The sequence below is a fragment of the Barbus barbus genome (assembly GCF_936440315.1).
Source record: "Barbus barbus genome assembly, chromosome: 32".
Lineage (NCBI taxonomy): Eukaryota > Metazoa > Chordata > Actinopteri > Cypriniformes > Cyprinidae > Barbus > Barbus barbus.
In genome coordinates, this window is record NC_136760.1 from 1,491,898 (window position 1) to 1,519,808 (window position 27,911).

At 35.4% G+C, this 27,911-nt stretch overlaps 1 long non-coding RNA gene across 1 annotated transcript in view; it reads right to left on the reverse strand.

The window, feature by feature from the left end:
- Positions 1-1,494: 1,494 nt before the first annotated feature.
- The window catches only part of LOC306852543, a 65,652-nt gene continuing 39,235 nt past the window's right edge, over positions 1,495-27,911 (reverse strand). Inside the window, exons 2-3 of the long non-coding RNA XR_013782626.1 lie at positions 6,756-6,829; positions 1,495-2,380 (exon numbers count right to left, since the gene is read on the reverse strand). This is a non-coding gene — a long non-coding RNA (uncharacterized lncRNA). The remainder of the gene's footprint in view (positions 2,381-6,755; positions 6,830-27,911) is intronic.

Sequence of the window (27,911 nt, forward strand, 5' to 3'; positions counted from 1 at the left end):
TGGCGTCCATTTTTGCGCATTTTAACATTTTATGCATTTTTATGCAATATCCCAAAATGTGCATAACAATACATGAACTGAAACCACTATTAAACGTCAAAGTTTCTGCTGTGAAAGACTTGTCTGTGTGCTGCTGAAGTTTGTTATAGGCATTGCTGTTGCAATCTTAGAGGGGTTTTCACCAATAACGAATGATAGTGTTATTTGCATGCGCAGTCTGTGCTAATGTAGCACCTGAAGGGAATCATGCAAATCAGGTAACGCTGCAAACATGTTAAAATATCTGTACTGAACACATCAAACATCTCTCTTAAAGGAACACTCCACTTTTTACAACTTACCAAGCGTTAAACAGTTGAGTTTTACCGTTTTTGAATCCATTCAGGCGATCTCCGGGTCTGGCGGTAGCACTTTTAGCATAGCTTAGCATAGATCATTGAATCTACTGTAATTGGACCATTAGCATCTTGCTCAAAAATTACTAAAGAGTTTTGATAATTTTCCTATTTAAAGCTTTACTCTTCTGTAGTTACATCGTGCACTAATACTGACGAAAAATTAAAAGTTTAAGCATGTATGGCTAGGAATTATACTCTCGTTCCGGCGTAATAATCAAGAAACTTTGCTGCCGTACCCTGAGTGCAGCAGGCGCAGTGATATTACGCAGCACCTGAAAGCAGTCTTCAGCTATATCATAACTAGTTACCTAGCTGGGCACTACTTTCAGGCACTGCGTAATATCATTGCACCCATGGTAGATGCACGAGGTAACTACAGAAGAGTCAAATTTTAAATAGGAAAATTATCAAAACTCTTTAGTCATTTTTGATGACCAAATGCTAATGGTCTAATCCGATTCAATTATCTATGCTAAGCTAAGCTAACAGTGCTACCGCCAGACACGGAGATCGGCTGAATGGATTCAAAAACGGTAAAACTCAACTGTTTAATTCCAGGGGAGTTGTAAAATGAGCCTATTTCCAAAAAAAGTGGAGTGTTCCTTTAAATAAAATTCTGCAGACAGTAATTACACAGTCTTAAGGGCGGCAAGCATGTAGCGCAAGGTTTTGAAAATAAAGCTTAACCATCCTAATTTAAACAAATTAATCATGTTTGCACTGAAAAATACAATCTAATATAAAATTGTGCATGTAGCATTTATCTTAAGGGAATAATACAGCGATTTGCAAAGAAATACAGAGCATAAAAATGGCCTGTTTAGCAAATTCACTCTGTAACAATGCATTACTACATTTACTACGATTGAAAAAATTGGTCTATTAGCAAACATGACCAATCTCTTATGATGTAAATACCTCAAGCTTTTCATAAACTAAAGTCACAAATCCATGTGTCTGGATAAAATAAGGATGTTTAACAGTTTAAGACATTGTTTAAACTGCATTAACCCTCATTTGTTGTCGTCTGCCAGAAGTTTGTGGGATGCGGTCAACATCCAAAATGACAATTGAACATAATGATGAACAAAAAGATTGAAATGATTTGATTTATTGTGCTTCATCGACCAAGAATCTCAAACATTATGGTTGTTGAAAACAAATTAACCATATACAAAGCAACATACGGTGCTTTTGTATATTACAAAGCAACCTACAAACATTCCAGCTCTGTTTGCAATGACAGTTCACCATAAAACCTTGATCCAACTACAGAAGAATTCTTCAAATATACATGACTTTGGTTCACGACATTGTCATATTTGATGCAGGAGACTGTTTTAGAAGCGTCCTCGCCAATATCTGACTCACGTATTTACAAATTCTTCACCGTTCAGCGCAGAAGCAAAGGAATAGAGGCCTGACGTTAGTCGACTGGCCCCAAGCACTGCCCTTCACAGGTGTATCTCTCTGTGGGACGCTCGTAGAGGATAAATGACCAGCGCTTCACCACTAGACTCTAATCTCCATGGATCAATGTATAGGGAAGGGCTTCCTCATCACAGATGACCCATGCAGGACACTGAAGCCATCTGGACCCCGATGCAGCTATAAGCCAAACGCAGCCAAACAAACATGAACCAGATGGACTGATGTGGGGTCAGAAAGAGAAAAGGGTGTCTCTCCTTACACCATCTCTATTACAAACAACTGGAGGCACATGCAGATGTTCAAGCGCTTCCAAACCGCTGCTCATCTCCGTGTGTCGCTGACAATCACTCGGAGGCTGAGGACAGCCGCTCGCTCTCCAGACGAGAAAATCTCTCTGTGACAGTCTGTGAAGATCTCTGAAGGGGTGTTAACGTGACCCTTGTGTTTATTCCACATTATTTACTGGGAAAGGAGGCCAGCAGGACAGGTGTATGACACCTCGAGCGATGAGACGTGACGGATGAAATGCATTTTGCATTGCTTTTCGCTACCTGCAGAGAAAAGCAGAGGAAGATGTGATGGACAGTCTGCATGCTAGTTTTATACTGTGTGAGTGTGTGTGTGTGTGTGTGAGGGTGTGTGAGTGTGTGTGTGTGTGTGTGTGTGAGAGAGAGTGTGTGTGTGTGTGTGTGTGTGTGTGTGTGTGTGTGAGTGTGTGTGTGTGTGTGTGTGTGTGCTGTTGCGATCTAAAAATGCTTTCACCAGTGTGCTTTTTGTGCGCAGCGTTTTTTCAACTATGGTAACTTATGTCCCAGGAGTTGATTTTAAATCAAACTAGCAAATTTTCATCCTTTTCTGTTTGCAATATTTACTTGTGAAAATGTGTAATTTTACATAAATTTGAAAAAAAATGTAAATAACTCATAAATAACTCAGCTTCATGTGCAAATTATGCAAAAATTCTGAAAATATTTAATGGAACGGTAAAATAAAAAAATATATAATCATAAATTAGCCCATATGAATACAACTATTTATTGATTTACTTATTTATTTATTGTCCGTTTGTTTGTTTGTTAATACCTAATGACATTTTTATATAAATGCACATTGCATACAGTACATGTGCATATGTGAACAAACATGTAATGTGTATTTGTATATAAATTGAATTAGGTAGTAACACTGTATATAATTATGATTTAATATCAAATAAATGTTAAATTCAAATAGACTAACTTTGACAATGTTAGATTTTTTAATTAATATTATACTTTTTGCATCCTTTGATGCACATGATGCAATTTTTTGACAGTGTTATTTACCTTTTTTTCTAATTTATGTAAACTTTACATAAATTCTCACACAATAAATATTGCAATGGTGACTTTGAATGAATGAATTAATTAATTAATTAATTAATTAATTAATTAATGATATGTTAAATTCATGTCTCATTTTATTTTTTCACATTTCTGATGTTTTAAAATTTAAATAAATATTTTTGCACTTTTTGCATCATTTGAACACAAAAAATTCCATAAATAGTTTGTTAAATTCATATGAGCTAATTTATGTTTACATTTTTGATATTTAAATACTCTCTCAATGTTTGCATCATTTGATGCACACAATGCAAATATTTGTTGATTGTTTTATTTACCCTTTTCTAATGTATTTAAAATTATACAGATGTTTTCACACCATAAATATTGCAATGGCGACCTTTGTAAGTAAATAAATAACTTCAAATTCATACGGAGTAATTTTATGTTTACTTTTTTTTTCAATTATATAGTATAATTCAATTATATATATAATGAATGAAATGTATGTTAAATTCATATAGATTAATTTTATTTTTCACATTTGATATTTTAAACTTTAAATAAATATTCTCTCACTTTTTGCATCATTTGATGCACGATACAAATATTTGTTGATAGTGTTATTTACCTTTTTTCTAGTTTATTAAAAATTATACAGATTTATTCTCACACAATAAATATTGCAATGGTGACCTTAATATGTAGATACATGGATAGACAGACAGATGGATGGATAGTTTTTTTTTCCATCTATGGCAGCTTTTATGACCCAGGAGTTGATTTTAACTAGAAAATTTTCATCCTTTGATGTTTGCAATATTTACTGTGAAAATGTGTAATTTCACATAAATTAGAAAGAAAGGTAAATAAATCTATCAACATGTGCGTTCTGCAGTCAAACAGCAGCTTAAGAGAAAGCCTTGTTCCAGTTGGATTTCTTTTGTCATGCTAACTGTAACCTTTTAAAGCACATTGACGGCAGGTAGCATAGAGAAACAATGGGATACAGTAGCATCCTCCTCTAGAGTTACCGCACAGCGCCGCTGACCTGCCAGAATCATCCACTCCCACAGTCCTCGTCTTCCACTCTGCAGGCGCGAATGAAGCTGTCCAACTATGACATCACGGCTAGCCATTTGTTTTCTGTACATTGCCATGGAGATGTGACCGTAACCGGCGAGATGGCAGCGACCGCGGAGATGAAAGACGGCATTAGCGCATCAGGACGGAGACGAGCACTAAGATCTGTCAGATTTTCTTTTCATTTTGGTCTTTGCTTTTCACATAAGAGTGAAAAGATCAGAGAAACCATGAAAAGTCATGCTGACCTCCTCCTCCACTGTGAACTCCCACCGGGTCAAGACCAATAAGGTTCTCCATCAATTAATCGAGTCAGTTTCAATCTCATCTCGCTCCATCTCTACCAAAGACGACTTTTACATACAGCATGTGAGAACAACAGCTAGTCTTCAGCCATCTACTTGTTCATCTGCGACATTCTGCCAGGGTCAGCGACATTTTTCACGCAAAGTTTTGATTTTCATTTTTGGTATGCAGGTGTTTCTTCATCTGTAGGAACTCTTATGTCCCAAGAGTTGATTTTGACTAAAAAAATATCAGTTTTTCAGCATTTTCTGTTTGTTATATGAAAATTGCAAAGTTTTCTGTGTGAAAACATTGTATAAATATAAATGAGAAAATCAACAAATATTTGCTTGCGTATGAAAATATTTAATTCAGTTCATTTTAAAATGTCAAAAATGTTAAATTCAAATGGGCTAATTTTATATTTGCAGTTGTATGTATTTATTTATAAGTCACCATTGCAATATTTACTGTGTGAAAACATCTATAATTTTACATGAATACGAAAAAAGGTAAATTACTCAACACTATCAACAAATATTTGCATAATGTGCAATAATTTAATTAAAATATCATTCATGCATCTTAAACCACTTTAAACCTACCACTTTGTGTCTTTTCCATAAACACTTAAGGTTTTAGTGAAAGTAAAAAAGACGAGCTAAGCATACAAATCCTGACAGTTCATATAGTGATGAAATACTAGTCCACTAGAAGTATAAATTCTCCTTTTAAATTTGAACACGAGTTAATCTGTTAACCTTCAGGTTATTGTGCATATTAATAATTAATATAATATTGTTATAGGGCATTGTGGGCCTCACAGGTGAAAATAACCTACCTAAATTAAAACGGTAACAGTTCCTGACAAAGTGTGCTACACCAACAAATTAGGTATCTTTGGAAAGAAGACACTCTAGGCTTTACTATCCATCATCCAGAGTTGATAATGCTCAAAAAGATAAAAAGTTATAGACACTGACATGCCTTGAAAAATATTTTTCCACACTGAATGTTTTTTTATTTCATATACAAATACATGAAATAAGTCCTGGAGCAATCCAGAAAAGTAATGTATTGAAAGCCACGTGTCTCATGAGTTTATATTTCATATTTGAAGAAGATACCATGAAAAATGAGATTCCTGCAGTATTTCTTCTGAAACTATTTATAGTCCTCCCACCCCCCTGTTTGAGGACAAATAACCACCAAATGGATTGCAGAATTATACAAGCTATTTTAGTCATTATACATGTTCCTGCATAGTTTTTCAATTATAAAATAATAGACAGAATTTTAGGCATAATATAAGTGATTTATTTGAGCACTAAAAAATACAAAAGTAATTATTTGAGTAATTATATAGTATATAGTATGTATACTGAAGTATTCTGATTGCCAGACATGAAGTGATATTGCCAGACATGGTCATAGAGTCAGTAAACACACGCTGATGTGCTTCCATTCAGATGATAATCATACAGATGGGCCATATAATCAATAATAGCTGATCAATGAATCACAATGATAGCCGTCATAGAGTCGGTAATAAACACGCTGATGTGCGTCCTTACAGATGATAATCATGCAGATACGGCCACATTCCCCACACAATACACACACACACATATAAAAAATGGATTTTATGGATAAAGCAGATTGCTAAGTTACGCCCCGCTCAGGTGACAGCTGCGTCACAGCGTGCGTCACTCTTTCAGGAGAGAGCGCCAAATTCAAATAAACTATATTCCGCTTTTCTGAGACTTTTTTTCCGTGGACGAAACAAAAACAAAACAGGCAAACAGGGTGAATGAAAATGCAACTCGGTTGTAATTTATATTTGTTTAGTAGTCAGTGATCCAGTAGAGAACAAACCGTTCTCCTCATACAGTAAATCCTGGTATAAATTACAGTATAAATAAAGGCCTCAGGTTGATGGGGCCGGTGTGACGAGGCAGAATCAGGATGAGTGCTGTAAATGTCAGACAGCTTAGAGGACGATAGCATTCTTTCCCTTGGGTTCACGGTTGGATGGACTTTATAGTCCTGGATCATCTTCTCTCCTGTGCCGAGTGAGATCGAGAGCGCTCGAGTGATAAATCCAGGCTCTGTAAATCTACACAGCATTTATTTACTGTACAGGTCCTCAATAATGCTATCCAGAGCATCCTGTGAGACCCGGTGTATGTGTTTACGTCAGAGACTTTATTTGATGTAGTGGTGTGATTTTTACCAGACAAATGTCACTCCGTCTGAACAGATGACAGCATGCCGTAGTTTCCCATCGGATTTGGGCTGATGATGCATCTGAAACAAAACAGAAGAGGTCCAGTCAGAATTGTGGCACTGAATCAACAAGTAAAATGTCTATAAAAGTCAAAAGTCAAATGCATTTAGGCTTTGTTCACACTGCACATAAATATAGTTTGTTTTGATCTTCAGGACTGAATCTCATGTGGCAAGTCATAACATCTCATCTGTATATCTGGTGCATATTCACTACCGTTCAAAGGTATTGTTTTTGAAAGAAGTCTATTCTATTCATCAAGGTTTTGAAAAATTGTGAAATGTTATTACAATCTAAGATAACTGTTTTCTATGTGAATACATTGTAAAATGTAATTTATTTCTGTGATCAGATCTGTATTTTCAGCATCATTACTCCAGTCTTCAGTGTCACATGATCTTCAGAAATCATAATAATATACTGATTTACTGCTCAACAAACATTTATTATTATTAGCAATGTTGAAAACAGTTGTGCTCCAGAATATTTGTGTGGAAACCGCAATACATTTTATTTTTCAGGATTTACAGATGAATAGAAAATTCAAAAGAACAGCATTTATTTGAAATAGAAATCTTTTTTAACATAAATGTCTTTACTGTCAGTTTTGATCATTTTAATGCATTTTTGTTAATAAAAGTATAAATTTCTTTAAAAAAATAAAAATAATAATAATAATACACACACACACACACTATTAGAAAAACTCTCTAAATAACTCAAAATATGATTAATTGAATTTACTAAAAAAAAATTTAGGTAAGTGGTTGCAATCTATTTATTTAGCTACTTTATTATTACAATTTAGTTGAATAAGTTTAAAAAAAAAAAAATTAAAATGTAGCTACAATAAATTGTTTGCAACCACTTACCTTAAAAAATGTAATGAATAATTTTTTTTTTCCAAAGCTGAAAGACCAACATAATGCAAGCTTTTCATTGTTTGTTTCCTGACTCAGTTGGAAAAAGTGCAACCAGCACTAACGCCATGATCTACTTGTTTGTCGTCATATCAGCCAGACTGCTCGTTGATAAACTTGATAAACCCAATTAATCTGCATTTTACTACTACTACTACCCTAATACAGAAACATCTCATGTCTCACCCCTACAATCCTCCACAGCCATCCAGTCTTTCTCCATCTCTGACATCACAGCTGTCTCAGAGACAACAGAGCCTCCCTCTTTTATTCCAAACAGATGGAAAAACAAATAACAGATCCAGTATGATTCTGAAGCCAAGCAGAACCAGCCCTCCACTCCCTGTGACATGTCAATTATCACCGATAAATATCTCTTGCCTCTAATCGCTCCAAACAGAGGCCGCTCTCATATCGCTGCTTATTTGTGGCTGTTTACTTTCTGACCTGAATGAATGCTATTTACCTGGATAAGAATGAATCCAGGTTAAAGACTGGATTCTTGTTGCTGTTAGACTAAAATGATGAAGATCACCCATGGACAGCGTCCAACCACTAAACATAAGAACATCTCCAGAGGGTTGAAGGACAAGAACCATTGCTATTCAAAGCAATAAAAACAACACTAAAGCTTACCAGAACAGAGGAAGGTGGCATGCATTTGATACTTTTGAACTTTCTATGTATTTATTAAATAATCCTGAAAAAAAACCTATAATCATGGTTTCCACAAAAATATTCATCAGCACAACTATTTTCTACATTGATAATAATCAGAAATGTTTGTTGAGCAGTAAATCAGTATGATTTCTGAAGATCATGTGACACTAAAGACTGGATGCTGAAAATACAGAAATAAATTACAGTTTAACCTATAATCACATAGAAAACAGCTATTTTAAATTCAAATAATTTTTCACAGTATTACTGTTTTTTGATCAAATAAATGCAGCCTTGGTGAGCATAAAGGGTCTTCTTTCAGAAACGTAAAAAAACCCAAAAAACTTACCGACCCCAAACTTTAGTACAGCTGTATATAATAATATGTCAGATTATGAATCAGAAAGTTTGATTCTTTGGCTTCTTTTGGAATGATTTTCATTGGCAAATATACAAATAAACTGGCCAAGTTTGGCCTGAAATGAGAGTTGCTCAATATTAACACTTATTTTTATTAAACTGTGAAGCAACATCACACTCCGATAATCAGAACATCTTGTGATGCATCAGATGTATAAACAAGTTCATATCTTTTTATATAACGCAAACAAAAAAACATTCTCATACTCACGTCACAGTCATCATATTCACATATAAATACTTCATCACTAAACACTCAGAATAACCGATTACTGGCAGCAGAATCATCTCTGAACACAATCACCTTCACGCCCCACTGGCAGATGGTGCTTAATGCCTCATTAATAAATTACAGTAATTTTAATAACTATCTTCTATAAGAATGGACATTATCCTGGAAACAAATGACTCTTAGGGGAAACAGCAAAAGTAGTTATAAGAGGGAAAATCATTGTTTTTTTAAGAAAACGAGACAATGAAAAAGACAATGAACGTGATTTGGATTCCTGGCTGTGTCTCCTGACTTCTGACAGTCAGAGCAAATGGGAGTTAAATAACAAAACCTGATGAATTCTTAACAAAGAACAGAATTCTCTTTTTCAAGACAAAAACAATGAAGTAAAACTGGCACACATTATCGAACTGCTCGCCCAGCTGCAGATCAACGACAGAAGATGACCGTCTCACTACGGAAAACTCTAGCAAGTAACTTCTCAATAACATTCGATCCAGAAGAACCTAGGAAAGGACTTGACTTTTCAATGTCAAGAACCACAAATATGATCCTTTTGCAAATGTACAGCAATATAATTACTATGTTCAGAGTGTGTTCATCCAACCTCTTACTAGTTCATATTTAATCTGTCTCTATTTTAATTGGTAACACTTTACAATAAAGTTCCATTTCTTAACATTAAAGTTATTAATTGTATTAATATTCATCTTATTAGTTTTTAATATTAGATTATATAATGCATTACTTAACGTTAACTAATGAACCTTATTGTAAAGTGTTACCTTTTAATTTTTTAGTGATTTTATCTTTTGCTTTAAATAAATACATGTTTTAGAATGTAATGTTTACATTTTAACCCTTTCTTCACAACTAAATGGCAAATTTGGTGCAAGATTTCCTGTGAATCAAATTTCAAATTTCAAAAATATGCTAGTAAATTTCACAAATGTGAAACAGTATTTTCTTTAAAAAATGTACTCCAATAATTTTTAATATTTTATTTATTAATTCAAAATCATGATGCATGATGCATATTTGCTTCCGTAGCCTGGAGGACAACATTGGGCAGTTTGTGGAATAACATTTTTTTTTTTTTTAAATAAGATTTGGCTTTTTTTCCAATTAATCAGCTTATTTAATAATCAAAATAATCATTGGTTGCGGCCCAAATTCAAGTATTTGTAGATTTGAAAAGTCCAAAAAGCAGTATGAAACGGAGAATATCTAGTTCATTAAATTATTGTCTTAAACATAAAGAACGTTAATTTTGAAGGTCATTAAACTTCATTTTCACAGACCCCTAACCGCCTCACAGCAAAGGCCAAATCACCAGATCCAGATGGACACCCGGTGGAATTTTATCAACAGATTTGGCAACAGCTTTCCCACTGGTTTTCTAAATTATGTCAGAATTTTCTTAGAAAAGCAATTTTGAAACCAAATAGAGCTGTCATATCTCTTGGTCCCAAAACAATGGTCTGTAGTTATGTTTGTTTATAGAATCCCTGGCAGATTCTATTTGATTAAAATACTGGTATTCAGACCAAATCACATCACCATCACTTGTGTGAGGGATAAACTATAAGTGAGGGAGTCAAGCATTGAACAAAATCTCTACAATTGTTGTAAATGAAAAATAAGCATAAAAAAAATTATCAAATTTAATAAAATATTAAATTAAAAGCATTGCAATCAATAAAAAAAGCATATCATATTCTCTGAAGACACCTAAAACAGACCATCAATCATCTCATTGAAACCTCATCTTCTCACTGTCATTTTTAATAATGCTTGTCTCATATGATATGATGCAATGCTGATGTGCGTGAGTTAATGTAACTCTGATGATGGTGTGTGTTTCATCAGTTTCCATTTTCAAACTTTATTAAAATGCTCTTCCATAAACAGACATTTGGAACATCTTGGGATCGGGGCGTGTAGGACAACAGGGTGTTGGGATATGAGGGTGTGTTTGGTGAATTCAGTACTTTATCAAAAGAATTTAATTATTTAAACAAGCTTTTATAAACAACCAATATAATGTGGCTATTGCTTTTGTATGCGTCCATGTATCCTATGAAAGCATTATTCAAAACAGCTAAGCATGAATCAAGTCTATAGTCTTGTTTTTGAGAACTGAACAAGCTTGCTTGTTTTATCATTTTTAAAATCTTTATAATATAATGTAATATATGATATAATACAATATAATATAATAATTTAAATTACATTTTATCCTTTTACATTTTAAAATTGCATCACAAAATAATTGTCATCCAGTGCTCCTGTAAGGCTAAAAGTGCCCATCTCTATGCTATGATATATGATATGATATATGAGATATGATGAGATATGATGAGATATGATATATGATAATAGCACATTATAAAATTGCATATCACAAAGTAATTGTCATCCAGTGTTCCTGTAAGGCTAAAAGTGCCCATCTCTATGATATGATATGATATATGATATGATATATGAGATATGATGAGATATGATGAGATATGATGAGATATTATGAGATATGATGAGATATGATATATGATAATAGCACATTATAAAATTGCATATCACAAAGTAGTTGTCATCCAGTGTTCCTGTAAGGCTAAAAGTGCCCATCTCTATGATATGAGATATGATATGATATATGAAATTATATATGATTATATGATATGATAATAGCACATTATAAAATTGCATATCACAAAGTAATTGTCATCCAGTGTTCCTGTGAGATTTGCTAAAAGTGCCAATCTCAATAATATAATATGATATTATATTATATGATATAATATAATAATTATTTTTAATTATATCACTTTACATTATATAATTGCATATCACAAAATAATTTGCATAAAGTGCTCCTGAAAGGCTAGAAAAGTGCCCATCTAATTAATAATTTAATGTGATATAATATAAATTATATTATTTCATCATATTTTAAAATTGAATATCACACATTAATCTGCATCCAGTGCTCCTGAAAGGCTAGAGAAGTGCCCATCTCATTATCATCACAGAGAAACTGTTGATATATGTCTGTCTTCAAATCTAGTGTAAATCAAATAGTTGATTTACTCAATGTTGATTACAACCCAATACAATAAATAAATAAATAAAAAATTAAATAAATATCCCCCCCCCAAAAATTTTTTTGAAAAAAGTCCCACTCATCTTGTGCAATAAATACATTTGTTAGTGTCTCAAAAAACTTGTTTCACAGCCCTTTAAAAACGTGTCGTGTGATGAAGCCGAAGAACATTGAGAACATTGTTATGGTCCCAGGTGGCTGTGGTTCACTGGAATTACATAATGAAATGATAGGGATCAATCAAGAAAGGGTGCGCGCTAATGCTATCTGCTACAGCGAAAAACGGAAATAAACATGTTGTGTCTAAATGTCATTCAGGCTGCTTAAATACAAGCCATACAGTACATAGGAGAAACCAGCCCAAGAGAGCACTGAAAGATAGTCCATCCTGATGGCACGGCACCAGCCCGGATCGTCCCAGAACGCAGGAATGCGAGCGAGACTCCTGAGCATTGTGTTGGTCTTGCGCTCTGTGATTAAAGGCAGGCCCGTTGGCCTCAAATCAAGCCTCCAGCTCAGCAGGCTGTTACTGTAGGAGCCGCAGCCGGATGGACCGACGGACGCTGGCCAACACAGATCGAGCTGGCAGGAGAGTCTGTTAACCGTCCTGAGGAGCTGTAGGCACGTAACGCTCTGCAGGCCTGCTGAAGCTTCAAAAAAAGCATTTGGGGGAGAGGGTAGTTAGCAATTGAGGGGAGAAATGCTGCTGTATTACCGTGCACATTTTGTACAGTATCAGCCAGGTGCATGTAAAGTAGCTCAAATCTTGTCAAGCTCTTTCTTCACTCATTCTTAAAGGGATAGTTCACCCCAAAATGACAATTTGCTATTAATTTACACACCATGCGATTCATAAAAAGAAAATCTGCAGCAACTAATAGGTTTCAGTAATACACATTTTTGTAACACTACAAAAAAAGATGCCTTAAAATGCTTTCAAGGCAAATCATTCTATTGAACCAATGCATTTAAATGAACTGAGTGACCTGATTTACTAAAATGAATCAGATGGATCGAATAGAAAAAAAGTTACTTTTTTGTGCAAAAGCAACTGTTTTATGAAAACAGTCACTGTTATGCTACTAAAAGTTACTACAATACCATTAGTTAGCTATTCCACTGGTTCTGCCTTTGCTGTAAGTCATTGTGTTCATTTCCTCAGCCGCAGATGGAAAAGACAACCGTCTTTATGTGCTATCTGTATGGCTTACATCTTCTTGTAGAAATCTTCATTGCCTCAGCTCTCGTTCAGGAGCAGCTGATATTTAATATGACAGGTAGAGATCATGCAATCACAGAAACACTCACATGCCAAACAGCATCCTAATGAGGAGGAAGTCCTCTGTCTGAGGTAATGTTTCCTGGCCAGAAGAACTATCTGTAGAGATTGTGTGCAATGGTTCTCCCCCAAACATTCAACCCAGGCTCATGAGCATGTGGCGACATTTCCACAAAATTATATTATGTTGGTTCATGTTTCAAAGTGAAATGTCCAGTGAGTGGTGTTAAAAGCGAAAGGGATGAACGTGAATCTAGCAACGTTTTATCATGTTGGTTGTTGTGTCATGAAAGTTCAAAAACAAAATATTGGCTAAAAGGTTAATACTCTATTGCATTTGAAAATAACATACCACCTGCACTACACTTAACCAACAGTGCTATCAAAAACAAACATGATATATAACACATTTGCTGAAGCAACCATGCCAATTGTGACCATGGACCACAAAACGAGTCTTAAGGGTCAATAAGATTTCTACATCATCTGAAAGCCGAATAAATAATCTTCCCATTGATGTATGGTTTGTTAGGATCAGACAATATTTGGCTGAGATACAACTGTTTGAAAATCTGGAATCTGAGGGAGCAAAAAAATCCAAATATTGAGAAAATCTCCTTTAAAGTTGTTCAAATGAAGTTCTTAGCAATGCATATTACTAATCAATAATGAAGTTTTGATATATTTACAGTAGGACATTTACAAAATATCTTCATGGAACATGATCTTTACTTATTTTTGGCATAAAAGAAAAATCGATCATTTTGACCCGTACAATGTATTTTTGGCTATTCCCTGTTAAAAAAAAAAAAAAAAATGAGTCAACTTAAAATAATTTGTTACATGGCTGCCTTGAAATTTTAAGTGTAGTCAACTCAAATAAATTTAGTCAACTTGAAATGTTAAGTTGTACTAAGTGACAACTTAGATATTCGTTTTGACTAAACTTAAAATTTTAAGGCAGCCGGGGTACCAAATTATTTTAAGTTGAAACCACTTATTTTTTTACAGTGTTGCTACAAATAGGGTAAACGTATTATTAAGCACACTTTCATTTTTGATCTCGGATTATAAAAAGAAAAAATTATTTATTTTCTTAACCAATTGATGTGTTTGTTACTGTACACCTCCTGTAATTAGAAGTCAATCAGATCATCACACGCTGAGATATGAGTCTCCATGTGTTCACTCGGTCTGGCGGATACATCCATAATATTAGAAATGGACAGTTTATTGCTGGTCTGTGGTTTTACAGTGCTGTAATTTTTAAAGATTTAATATTATTTTAAGGTGAGCTTAAAGGCTGAACTACTATGAAAATCACAGCTTCAGTTTGACATCAATAAGAAAAACGATCATTTCAGAGATATTGTTAATAATAGTTGTTCATATTAAAAACATGAACTAGATTTATTTAGCAAAATCATTATTATTTTAATAAATATTACATGAAAAGTATTAAAAATGGTTGCTGCTCCGATTAAGCTCAGTGTGCTCTCGTTAAGCTCTTCCACATTGAACATCTATGTAAATACTTCATAAACACACTTTACATATTAACTGATGGTTGTCACTTTAAGTTACTTTAGAAAACTTATTTTAACAGCTTGATGACAAAATTGAGACATAAGTATAGTTTATGCCCAAAGATGAAAGAGGCATGTCGTCCATCAGAAACCTGTCGTATCTGTCCAGGAAAAAAGCAACTAAAGGCTGAAATAAACTACACGACTTAAAATGTGAACAGATTTTTAAAACACCAGGCATCATACACTTAACGACTTTGTAAATGGTCCCAAAGGAAAACTGTCCATCATACACTAAACGACTGAGGATCACACACTAGCAGACTTTAAATCCCTTCCGATCACAACAAACTCACACAGAAACGTGCGCTTTGTTTCTGTGTTCATAGTACATTTGTGTACTTAATGGGTTAACCATTAAGCACAGCCAGACATTTTGCATTTATTGATGTATATCTTAATCAAAATGCTTTTGTCATTTAAAATAAAATATTTTTATGTGAGAGATTAATATTTTAACATAACTTTTTGTACCGAAACCAATATCTTGTGCACTAAAAATGTCTCAATGTAGATTTTGGTGAGCTTAATAAGTACGTTTACTCTATACACCAGTGATTTAAGACTGGTTTTGCGGTCCAGGGTCACAATTTATCTTGCTTCTACTAGTGTTTGACCTCTTTTATCGTGCAATGCTGTACCGGGTGCGCTACCGAGCAAGTTTACTACGTCAGAAAAGCCAGACATATTGAGCTGGTTACATGATGCAAAAGTCAAAATGCATTTGTTTACAAATCGTGCACTATGATACAAGTATTTTGAGGAATTTGCATAGTATTGTGCAAGGAATTGTGCAAGTCTTTAATCAATAATCTGCCCCTTTATCAAAATGAATAAAAGTTGTTGGTGTTTTACTGTCACAATTGTGTTCAATTCAGTAGGAAACTGCAGTGAATTGTATGTACAGGTATGTTTTGCAAAAATGTAGGTAGAGACATATTTTTCCAATAAGCCTGGGTTGCAAATATCTCCTGTTAGTTTTTGCTTACACTGGCAGCTTGGCAGTAAGCGCCTTCGAATTTTGCCAAAAGACGGTATCTTAGCAGGCAGCATAACTAAGTTTCCGACCTTTTGAAACAAATCTCGCATTGGGAGTGCATCTATGATGCCACACTAGGTTTTGGAACAGATCAAGCCTCTCTTGGCGATCCTCTCAGCCTAGTAAAAGACATTTCAAAGATCATGTAATTGGTAAAATGAACCTTATCCCACTCTGCACGTGTGCCAGTGCGCATCCACATGGCGAGATCTTCTGTGCGGAGCGTTAGCAAGACTTTATCCCTGATCGGGTTTTAATGTTAGAGGCTTGCATGGAAAGTGGAGGAGGTGGGGGTTAGAAACAGCTCTGTGGGAGTCTTTTGCAATTAGTTACTATTCCACACATCTGGAAACATCTGTCACAGGGGAATTATCTCTTGCTTCTGGGAACAGACCTTGCAGGCCAACTGCATATGTTTTCCAAATGCACGTGCGCACAGATACACACACACACACACAAACCACATAAATACATAACTGCTAGTCAGCCTGACAAATTCATATTTAAATATATCTAGCAAAACATATTGTTGGAATAGTTTAGGGTTTTATAAATACATATGAATACAAATTTACTCAACTCTATTTTTTATTTGGGAATGCAAAGCCACAAAATATATTGCAAGTGCCAACTTTCTCTCACAACATCGACAAATATCAACTCATTATATGTGTAAAATGAAGCACAAAAGCCATGATTACTTTTCCTTTCCAGTCCTCTTTTAATCCAATTTTCAAATTATAAAAATCTGGTGCCATGATGTTTCAGATATTAGGCAAAGTGGAGCTGAGGCATTCAAGCCTTTTCATTAAAAGTTAATTAAAGTGTTTATTTATTTCCATTTGGCTCCAAAGAAAGGGACTTGAATCAGGAATCAATGAATTTAAAAGCTTAATGATACTACAAATTAAAAGCAGTGTTGCACTCAAAGATCTTGAAAAGAGCGCCACATACGAAATATGAGGGGAAGATAAATATACCATCGAGCAGCATCTCTGGGACAACATCAGTCCTGCTAACTGACCAATATCCTCTAAACACGTCCAGCATGGGCTCAAACAAGTGTAAAAGGACTCGCTCGCTCCACTACAGAGTAACCTTTAACCTAAATCCTAAAACGTGGAATGTTTTGATACACAATCAAGGCCAAAACTGAATGTTGCACACGATTATGCAATCCGATCTAAAAACGAGTCAACTCTTTTACATGATCCCACTCTATCCTTTTTCCAAACCCCAAAGCCAGAGACTCCACATGAGTACAGATCGGTCCTAATGAAACTCTCCCCCCGGAACGCTGTGTGTGTGCGCACTTTACTGGACCAGGATAAGGCCTATTCTCAGTATGCATGTAAATGAGTGGGTCAAATTCCAGGCCCAGGGATTTGTTGGAGACACAAGGGTAAGGTCTGGCCAGGACTATGTCAATAATTCAACCCCGACCACAAGGTCTCTCTTCCGCCTCCCAACTGCCTGTTTAAGACAGATCTCTCGTTCTGACCGCCATAACAGACTGGGTGAGAAGTACAAAAACACATACAAACGTGAATTAACACACATGCACAGACTCACATAAACAAACAGTGATTCGCTTATTTGCAAATACCTTTAAGAGACAAAAAAAAATTATTTCTATGCCAACCCCCAAAATATAAACACATTCCCACATACACAAGCCGCAAGACCTCATCTGAATTGCTAGAATCAAACAAAAGTGGACAAGGACAAAGATGGTGGTCTGCAAAAAAATGTTTCCATCTGAAGTAATGTGTCTGTTCCTAATAATATAATAATATAATATAATAAATTAAGTTGTATAGTATAGATAGCACTACTACTGATCTGGGGCCAGCATTCCATAGCCCAAACTTAACCGTTTGAGAGAATCTACCAAAGACAATCTAGCCAATCAACTTCTTTTAGTACAAATTGCCCTTAGAAAAAAATTGAAACAAGACACAAAGGAAAAAAAAAAAAAACAGCACAAAACATATGCAACAACAAAACAACAACACAAAACAGGAAACAAAACAAAAATACACAAAAACATGAAAAAACAACATGAAACAAAACACACCAAACACATGAAACAAAACAAAACTAGGACTATCATGCATCTATGCATCTGGATTGAGTGTTTGTCACAAATTGAATCAAATTAAAAGGTTTAGGCCAAATATTTAATACGACACCTGATTCAAACTGAAAGTGTAAAAGAGATTAATATCCCTCCATAAAGTGTACAGCGAAGGAAGGTTTCTTGAAGGTACAGCACGTGAAAACATACACATGTACTACTCTCAGAGCTAATGAAAGTATAAAAGCACATATGGATTGAAGCAATGCATTTACACAGTCTTGCAGGTCAGTGTCAAGTGCAATTTCTACTAAATACATATTTATACATGTGCATGCATGCACGCTCTAACATCAGGCCCAAAGAAAGCAGACTCCTGAAACCAGAGCCAGCAAGGTGCAAGAACGTTTTCCTGGGGACACCCAAATGATAACCAAATAAGCAAACAGTAATTCAAGCTAATGTGGACTAAAGCACAGAGTTCAGACCATATACCACGAATAAACTCTTCAGTTACAGCAGCGAGGAAGGTAGGGAGGTCTAGCAGTTGTTAAGGATGTCTGTTCTCCCCATGAGCCACCGGATCATGACTATCCCCCTTCGCTCTGTTTGACTTGGAGTCTGACTCAGGACTGCAGATGCTGATGAGACCAGGCTTTGAGCTGGACCCAGAAACCTGCAGGAAACCGACAGGCCCTCCTCGCTGCTCAAATCATGTGTATCGTGAGCTTTTGTTGTCTTGAACTTCCTAAAGTTGACAGGTTTTATTTAACTTCTTGTCATAAACACAATATACACAAATCCATTTGGTCAGGATCCTCTGCCAAAAAAGTCAAAAGTAAATTTCAGTAATGTGCTAAAGCAAAACTTTGGGTGAAATTGTGACCTTTGTGCCTATTGTGTTTGTGCAAACCGTGAAACCTCAACTCACACGCAAAGAAAATACATAATTACTAGGACTTTGAAATATATGTGAACAGGAACGTTCATACTGATAGTGATTCACCGAAACAAAGCAACTGAACATTCATTTTCAATAAGAGTTGTGTTTTTCAAGGACAGACACCACTGGCGCAGTGACAAAGTTGAGCTCAACATTATGCAAATTACGCAGAATACTGCAGTGACTGGGAAAATGACATGTTTTTTGTCCTATCTATTAATTTAGAATAATAATAATAATTAATAAATAAATAGCAAAAGCCTATGCGAATGTAAAGACATAATTTTGCTGGCTGTGGAGTCAAGACACTTGCAAATATGATTAAAAGATGAATATGAGACAAAACTACAGAATGTCACATTTTATTATTAGCCGTTTCAACACATACATGTTTTACCAAATAAAAAGAACAGCACTTTTAGAGTTCATCCCACTCATTGATGTGAACATAAGTATTGGGACAGTTGAACATAAGGCAGATATTAAAGATTAAAAGCTATTATTTAGTTGCAGATCCCTTGCACACAATCACAGCAGTGAGTCTGTGACCCATAGACATCACCAGACTCTTGCTCTCATCCTTTGAAATACTTTTCCCAGCCTTTAATGCAGACAATCCCAATCGTTGCTTGTTTTGGGGAGTTTCTGCCTTTACTCTCCTCTCCAGCTGGTGAAATTCATGTTCAATCAGATTTAAATCTGGAGATTGACTTGGGCAATCTAACACTTCCCATTTCTTTGCTCTTATAAATTCCTTGACTGAACTGGCAGGGTGTTTTGGGTCATTGTCCTGATGCAATATGAAGCACTTCCCCATGAATCTGGTGGCATTTTCTTGAATATTGGTAGGCAAGATGGTTTTGTACCCTTCCAAAGTCATCATACATTAAGTCATCAGTAAAGTTGAGAGGGCCTGTTCCAGAGACAGCCATGCATGCCCATGCCATGACATCACCTCCACCATGCTTTACAGATGAGGCTGTATGCTTGGGATCATTTGCAGTTCCCTTGTTTTCTCCACATTTTTGCTTTCCCATCACTCAGATAAAGGTTCATCTTTGTCTCATCGGTCCATAAACACAGTTACAAAACTCTTCTGGCTCACTGTTTTACAAACTCTAATCTTGCCTTTCTATGTTTGGTGCTGGTCAGAGGTTTGCATCTTGCTGTGTAGCATCTGTAATTCTGTGTCAAAGTCTCCTGAGGACAGCAGATTGTCAGAGCATCACCCCAGCTTTCTGGAAGTTGTTGCTGATTTTACAGACATGTCTTTTAGGATTCATTGTCACAGCTTTTATGATTTGTCTGTCATCAACTACTGTTGTTTTCTCAGCCGATCTGGTCGTTGTTGGTTGCTGGTGGTTTCCAATCTCTTGATTTCTCCATGCCCTTTGTTTTTGCTAGAGCTCTAATTGACTTCCTCTTTTCTTTTAGCATTTTCTTTAGCAAATTGCTTGCTTTTCTCTCAAAGTCAGCTCCCCCGTCTTCATCCTGGTTTGTGTGTGTCATCATCGAATGCAGGATTCAGAATACAGAAGTAATAGATATAACTGATACGACACATTCCCTGCTTTTAATATCTGAAGAATGAATGCAACAGGACACAGCTGATCACTTAGAAAGACCTGCGAGGCAACTGCTCCAATACTTATGCTCTCATCAGATAGAGGGATGAACTCTTAGCTGGTAAAACATCTATGAGTTGAATCACCCAATAATAAAATGTGACATTCTGTAGTTTTTTCTCAAATTCATCTTTCAATCACATTTTTGTAAATCAACAGAGCAATTTTGTCTTTACTGTTCCAATACTTTTGGAGGGCACTGTATACACACACACACACACATATACACATATACACATACATATATACATATATATACACATATATATATATATATATATACATATATACATATATATATATATAAATAAAAGAAAATGGCCAAAAAATATGAAGGGTTCAGATGCAAGTTTCTTTATAAAAAATTTTTTTAAGAATTTCAGGCATTCATTCATTCATTCATTCATTTATTAATGCATTCATAAAAATCAAACAAACAAACAAAATAAAATAAAATCTTTTATCAGGAGCTGGATAAAAATGCTAATTTAAAAGAAAAAACAAATCCCAGAAACATTTCAGACAGAGGTTTTGCATTAAAAGTATTCATATATTTGCTAAAATATGTATACAAATATTTTTATGCTATTTTTATATTTTAAATAAATTAATTTTATACCAAATAATGTTGGCTTTTTTTGTACATTTTTTATATATATTTTTTAAAAATATAAACATTTATATTTCAGCCACACTTGTCAGTCAAAATGAACTACTAGCAAACTTGAGTTTCATCACGAGTAGGAGATAACGCTTCCTGAGACTTGTCACTACGGTTAAGATCACAATAAGGCCACATCTTTCTCTCCGTCTCCCTAATGTTCTCCAGAACGCTCTCGACTCGCGCGTCGCAAAGTTTCATTGGCAGGATCTGTGTAATACATCTGAGTTTCTAATCAGCGTGTGTCTCTTTAAACAGAGAGCCAGACGGGGAGAGAAAAAGTGAGAAGTATACGTTAGAAAGGACGAGAACGTTGTGTAGGAGGAAAAAGGAGGCCAAAATCCCACTTATAGCAAGACTCGTTATCATCCAACAAACAGTGAGATCTTTCCCTGTCTGCAGGCCTCTTCTCTTTGTTATGGAGCAAATCTCCTGCCAGGCCACTTTGTTTATTGTCGGCATTCGTGCCCATTTGGACAAAAAAAGGTTAGTCTTTTAAAACACCCAATCCTTTCCAAATCACACTTCACCAGCTATCCATCTCACACTTACAGCTTTCCATCCCATCTTTCCATTTCCTCTCACATTTCTGCTGTTGTCGTATCTCCAGGACGCCGCTCACGCAAAAGCTGGATTTCAGCATGTCAGATATATGATGCTCCGCAGAAGATCTCTCCGGGCATCGAGGAGCCCCTGGCCCTCCTTCCCGCTGAGATCTGATTCGCCAGGAACACAGAACTGAGAAGCGGGAATTGAAACATCTTGCATCAATAATCATAATCGAGTGGCTCTCATTAGGAACGTCCCATCCTGAACCCTTTCAAACAAAAAGCATTCGTTTCTAACCACTTCTTTCCCTTTCTGTTACATTACCTGTTCATTCACACTTTCTTTTAGGCTTTAAGTACTACATGCTTAATCATTTGGTACAATTTACTTATGTTAATTGACTTATATTAGTAATCTGTAGTTACACTGTAAACTTTAACCCATAACCAGAGGTGGAAAGTAACAAATTACATTTACTCGCGTTACTGTAAATGAGTAGCTTTCTTGTGTACTTCTACTTTTTAAAGTAATTTTTAAAATCTGTCATTTTACTTAAATGATTCGGTTCAGTCGCAATGACTCACTTATTAACAGTGACTTGGTGACACCTACTGGCGGTTTTAATTTCACATTTAAAGTATCTTTTGATTTTTTTTTTATAATTTCAATTGAGTATTCAACATTTTGTGTCTTACATATCAAAACATAATTTCTGCATTTGTTACTGCAGGTTAAATGCATTCATCTCAGTGTGTAAATACATCTAAATGCCTCTTCAGATGAAGCTTCTGTGTTTCTGGTTCATTTTGATGATACTGATTTAATGTGCCTGGTAACAACCCAAATGTTCTATTATTCTAAATAACTGATTCCTTTAATTAAAAACAACTAGTTTGAGATTTATAGGCCTATCCCAGGGGTATCAAACTCAGTTCCTGGAGAGCTTTTAAATAAGCCTGAATGACTAGATTAGCTGGATCAGATGTGTTTAATTGGGGTTATATCTAAACTGTGCAGGGCTGTGAGTTTGACACCCTTGGCCTATCCCAGTTTTGCCGCCCTCCCACTGTTAAAATGTAACTAAGTAAATTTTAAATGAGCTACTTTTTACTTGAGTAGATTATTAGACTGGTACTTTTACTTGTACTTAAGTCAAATTTAATTAATGTAATGGTAGAATATTTCCGTAAGCTTTCTGCCTCTGCCCATAACTAGGGCCTACAACATTTGACACATTTTGAAAATTTACTGGCCATAAATATTTTTTACTGCATGTGCATTATTTCATTAAACAAATCTAAACTTCTGATCTAATGGCAATGATTATTATTAGGGGTTCAAGCGCGTAGCAATCGGCCTGAAGGGGGCGCTACAGCGATCAAAAGTACGAAATTGCTCCTAAACCGTCAGTCGCAGGCTCAAGTGTCTTATGTTGTTGGAGTCCTTGGCCCACGCCAGAAAGAAATGCATGCCTCAAATTCGATCATGAGAAATTTTCAGGTATTTCGCATTTTTTGAAAAACCTACTTTTGCCAAACTAGTCCTAGGTTTTTCGCTGATCAGAACCAAACCAGTGAAGAAAGATTCTCTGGAGAGTGAATATCAATAATTATAAGAAAAAACCTTCGACTGTCGCAAAGTGGCGCCAAAACGTTCGAAAGGGGCGGGGCCACTTTTACTAAAATGCCTGTAACTCCTGAACAGACTGAGATATCTTCGCCAAACTCAGAACCACTTGTGTAAGAGCTCAATGTGAGGTCACAGGGAAAATAATAATAATAATAATAAGAGAAAAAAAACATCAAATGGCTATAACTGAGCAACCATTTGTCCTATCAACATGAAAATCAGTGTGCACAGTCTTGGTCCAAAGCGCCACAAGTGTCTACAAGAAATTTCAGCTCAGAGAAATTTGAAAGAAATTGGTCACTGGCGGGGCAATATTGCATTTTTCAAGGGCGTAAATGATTATACGTTGTTGCGGTTGTCACAAATACGCACAATATTTGCATCAAACTCCTGATTCCGGACAACTTTGCCTCTAGAACGAATGCTGTCAATCAAATTGTTTGTTAAATGATTCAGAAGATGTAAAAAAATAAATAAATAATACTTTTGCGAACTAGTCCAAGGTTTGTCGCTCAATCTTTTGCTCAAACACTGCAGTACAATTCTCTGGACTCTCTAGGCCAATAATTACCAAACAAATATGGAAAATTACCATGTGGGAAGCTATAACGGGTTAGTTTAGAAAAGGGGCCTGTCCAGATTTACCCAAAATCCTATAAAGCCTAAAGGAAATCATCATATTTCTATGGTAAATTACCTGGATTTGCCAAAAATGCTTTTTAATCATAAATGCTTTAAGTGCTTGAACCCCGGTAATCGCTGCTTGCAGCTATTATTATTATTATTATTAAGTTATTAAAAATATATCAATAAAGAAATATCACTATAATGCTACTGATTACTATTAAGTAAATAATATTAAGTTACAGGCTTATAACAAGAACAACAACAACAATAAAACAAATAAAAAAAATTATTACTATTTATAAATGTATTATTATTTATTTATTATTTATCATCATCAAATTAAAAAAATTAAACAAATCAATAAAGAAATGTCACTATAATACTACTGATCATTTTTAATAATATTAATAATGTTAAGGTATATACACAACAACAAAATTAATTATTATTATTATTATTATTATTAAAATAAACAACAAATAAATATTGTAATACGATTGATTATTATTATTAGTGTTGCTGTTGTTTTATATATAGCAAGAGACTACAGTACAATTACAAAACTAATATTTATACAAATACACTGCCGCCCAAAAGTTTGGGATCAATAAGATTTTTATTGTTTTTTTTAAGAAGTTTCTTCTGCTCATCAAGGCTGTATCTATTTGATCAAAAATACAGAAAAAAATATATATATTGTGAAATATTATTGCAATTTAAAATAACAGTTTTGTATTTTAATATACTTTAAAATCTAATTTATTTCTGTGATCTGCAGCTGTATTTTCTGCATCATTACTTCAGTCTTCAGTGTCACATGATCTTCAGAAATCATAATAATATACTGATTTATAATCAATGTTGGAAATCATTGTGCTGCTTCATATTTTATTTTTATTTATTTTTTTGGGACCTGTGATATTTTTTTAGGATTCTTTGATTAATAAAAAGTTAAAAAGAACAGCATTTATTTAAAAAAGAAATTACAATACACAATGCTATTCAAAAGTTTGGGGTCTTTTTTTTTTAAGAAATGAATACTTTTATTCAGGAGGGATGTGTTAAATGAATAACAGTCATAGTGAAGACTTATATTGTTAGAAAATAATTATATTTTGAACAAATTCTGCTCTTTTTAACTTTGATACTTTTTTCTTTGATTCTTTGATAAATACAAAGGTTCCAAAAAAACAACATGAAGAGTTTCAACACTCATAATAAATCTGCATATTATTATGATTTCTGAAGATCATGTGACACTGAAGACTGGAGTAATGATACTGAAAATACAGCGCTGCGTCACAGAAATAAATTATATTTGAAAGCATATTAAAATAGGAAACCAATATTAGAAATTGCAATAATATTTCACAATATTACGTTTTTTCTGTATTTTTATCAAATAAATACAGCCTTGATGAGCAGAAGAAACTCCCTTAAAAAACATAAAAAATCTTATTGATCCCAAACTTTTGAGCGGCAGTGTATATTTATGTTATATGTTATGTTATGTTATATGTTATGTTGCAAACGTCAAAACACAGAGCTTTTATTTTGGTGGAAAACCACAGGAAAACAGGTTTACAAAAACCTCTCTCATTACAAACTTGGGAAGAGTTACAGTACACTGTAATATCTAACCTTTACCCCTATAACCTTAACCCTACCATTACTCCTAAACCTAACCATAGCTCAAACTCAGAATTGTGAGAGTTTTCTAGAACAACATTGTAAAGCCCTAGTCTTGTTACTGAATGTTAGTAAACAGTAGTTACGGTCACCTAATATAAAGTGTGACCTAATCTTCGGTCTGTCCTCCCTGTTTTCCTAGTCTGACTGATGCACTACTTGGTGCACGTAGTAATAGTCATATCTCAAAATGAACATGCTGTCCTTTCTTTACTCTGCACTAAATTTAGCTTTTTTCCTCTAGTATATTTGGACACGGGACAGTAGGAGACTAAAGCGCTCGCTGAAACCCGCGTCACTGTTGACGAGGTGCAAGGGTGTGCTGCTGTTCCTGCAACACGAGCATCTCGCTCCTGGAGACGTAAGAAAACAGAAATAAAACCCGATGGAACATTTCTTTCCACTGGCTTGCAGGAGGGTGAGGACATGGAGTAGCAGGTGACTATCGCTTCTGGAGCGCCAGAGAAACTGTTCCATGACTCACCATTTGATATAAAAGTGCTAAAATATCCATTTCCCAAATTTCATTTACGATTATTCTCATAAATAATAAAAATCGAGCACGGGCAAAGTGCACTCCAGTAACGCGAGCTAAAAACCTGCCATGTGTCAATGGTGACAAGTACATGGTAAACGTCAAACAAACACAAAAACACTGAAGCAAAGCAGTGAATCACATCACTGTCGTCCGAATGAAATATTGAAAGCTTGCGCCAGTCAGTCTGCCTGGCTGCATCCCTGGAAGTACAATTATAGGAACGCATCGAGGGATTGAGTGGGTGACTAACGGGCCGCTAACAGACGGAAGGGGGAATAAGTAGCGGAACGGAGGAAAAAAGCAGAGGGAATCCTTGGTCCAGTGCGTTGGCACGGCTCGGAGGAGCGGAGGAAAGGGCCGAGGCGGGCAGGTTAGTCATTACAGCTGCCGCGTCTTCTGGATCAACAGTGGCAGGCGTGAAAGAGCAGAAGAGAGCGAGAAATAGATGACTGTGACTCAGCAGAAAACTACAGTTGGGTCATTCCGTGTCAAACTCAACCAGAGGCCCCCGGATCACATTATTGATTCTGCTCATAGTTTTTTTTTTTCTTTCTTTTTCTGAAGAAAGACAGACAGTGATGAAAGCCAAAATATTAAATGTCACGGATGAATATTGACCGAGTAATCCACTATTTTGTAGAGGGGGGTCAAAATGGCAATTTTCACCTGAGATTCGGAGCCAAATTACAAGGGGGTAAAAATGACTTCAGAAAGATGGCAGCATCATAATGTTATTTTTACACAGAGATTGGTAGGTCTGTTAGTAAAATCTGTTGACTTTAGCAATCTTTGTTGCATTATGTGCCAATGTGCCAACGCATTGGGGAAGTCGTGGCCTAATGGTTAGAGAGTCGGACTCGTAATCGAAAGGTTGTGGGTTTGAGTCTCGGGCCGGCAGGGATTGTAGGTGGGGGGGAGTGAATGTACAGCGCTCTCTCCACCCTCAATACCACGACTGAGGTGCCCTTGAGCAAGGCACCGAACCCCCAATTGCTCCCCGGGCACTGCTCCGGGTGTGTGTTCACGGTGTGTGTGTGTGTGTGTGTGTGTGCATTTGTTCACTACTCACTGCTGTGTGTGTGCACTTGGATGGGTTAAACGCAGAGCACCAATTTCGAGTATGGGTCACCATACTTGACAATACGTCACGACTTATATTATCCATTTTTATGAAAACATTTTTTAAAGAATCGCCCCATAACATTTTACTCATCAAAAGGTCAAATTATCTGATATTTTAAGAGACTTCTTGACCCTCACACCCAGTCATGAGAGTCTCCAGGGCTCTACGACATCATTTCCTGGTTTATAGGTTTTTGTGGTCGTACTTTGAGAACCATAAGAAATAAAACAATGTGCCAAGAAATACTAAAAGATTGTGCCAAACTACTTTTTGTTCATGGGATTAGAATTCCACGTTTTAATAATGGAGCATTAATTATTCTAACCTGATTGACTTTCGATCTGACATTGTTTACAATCACTACACAATCACTACACAAGCATGTACCAAAAAATCACTTCAGAA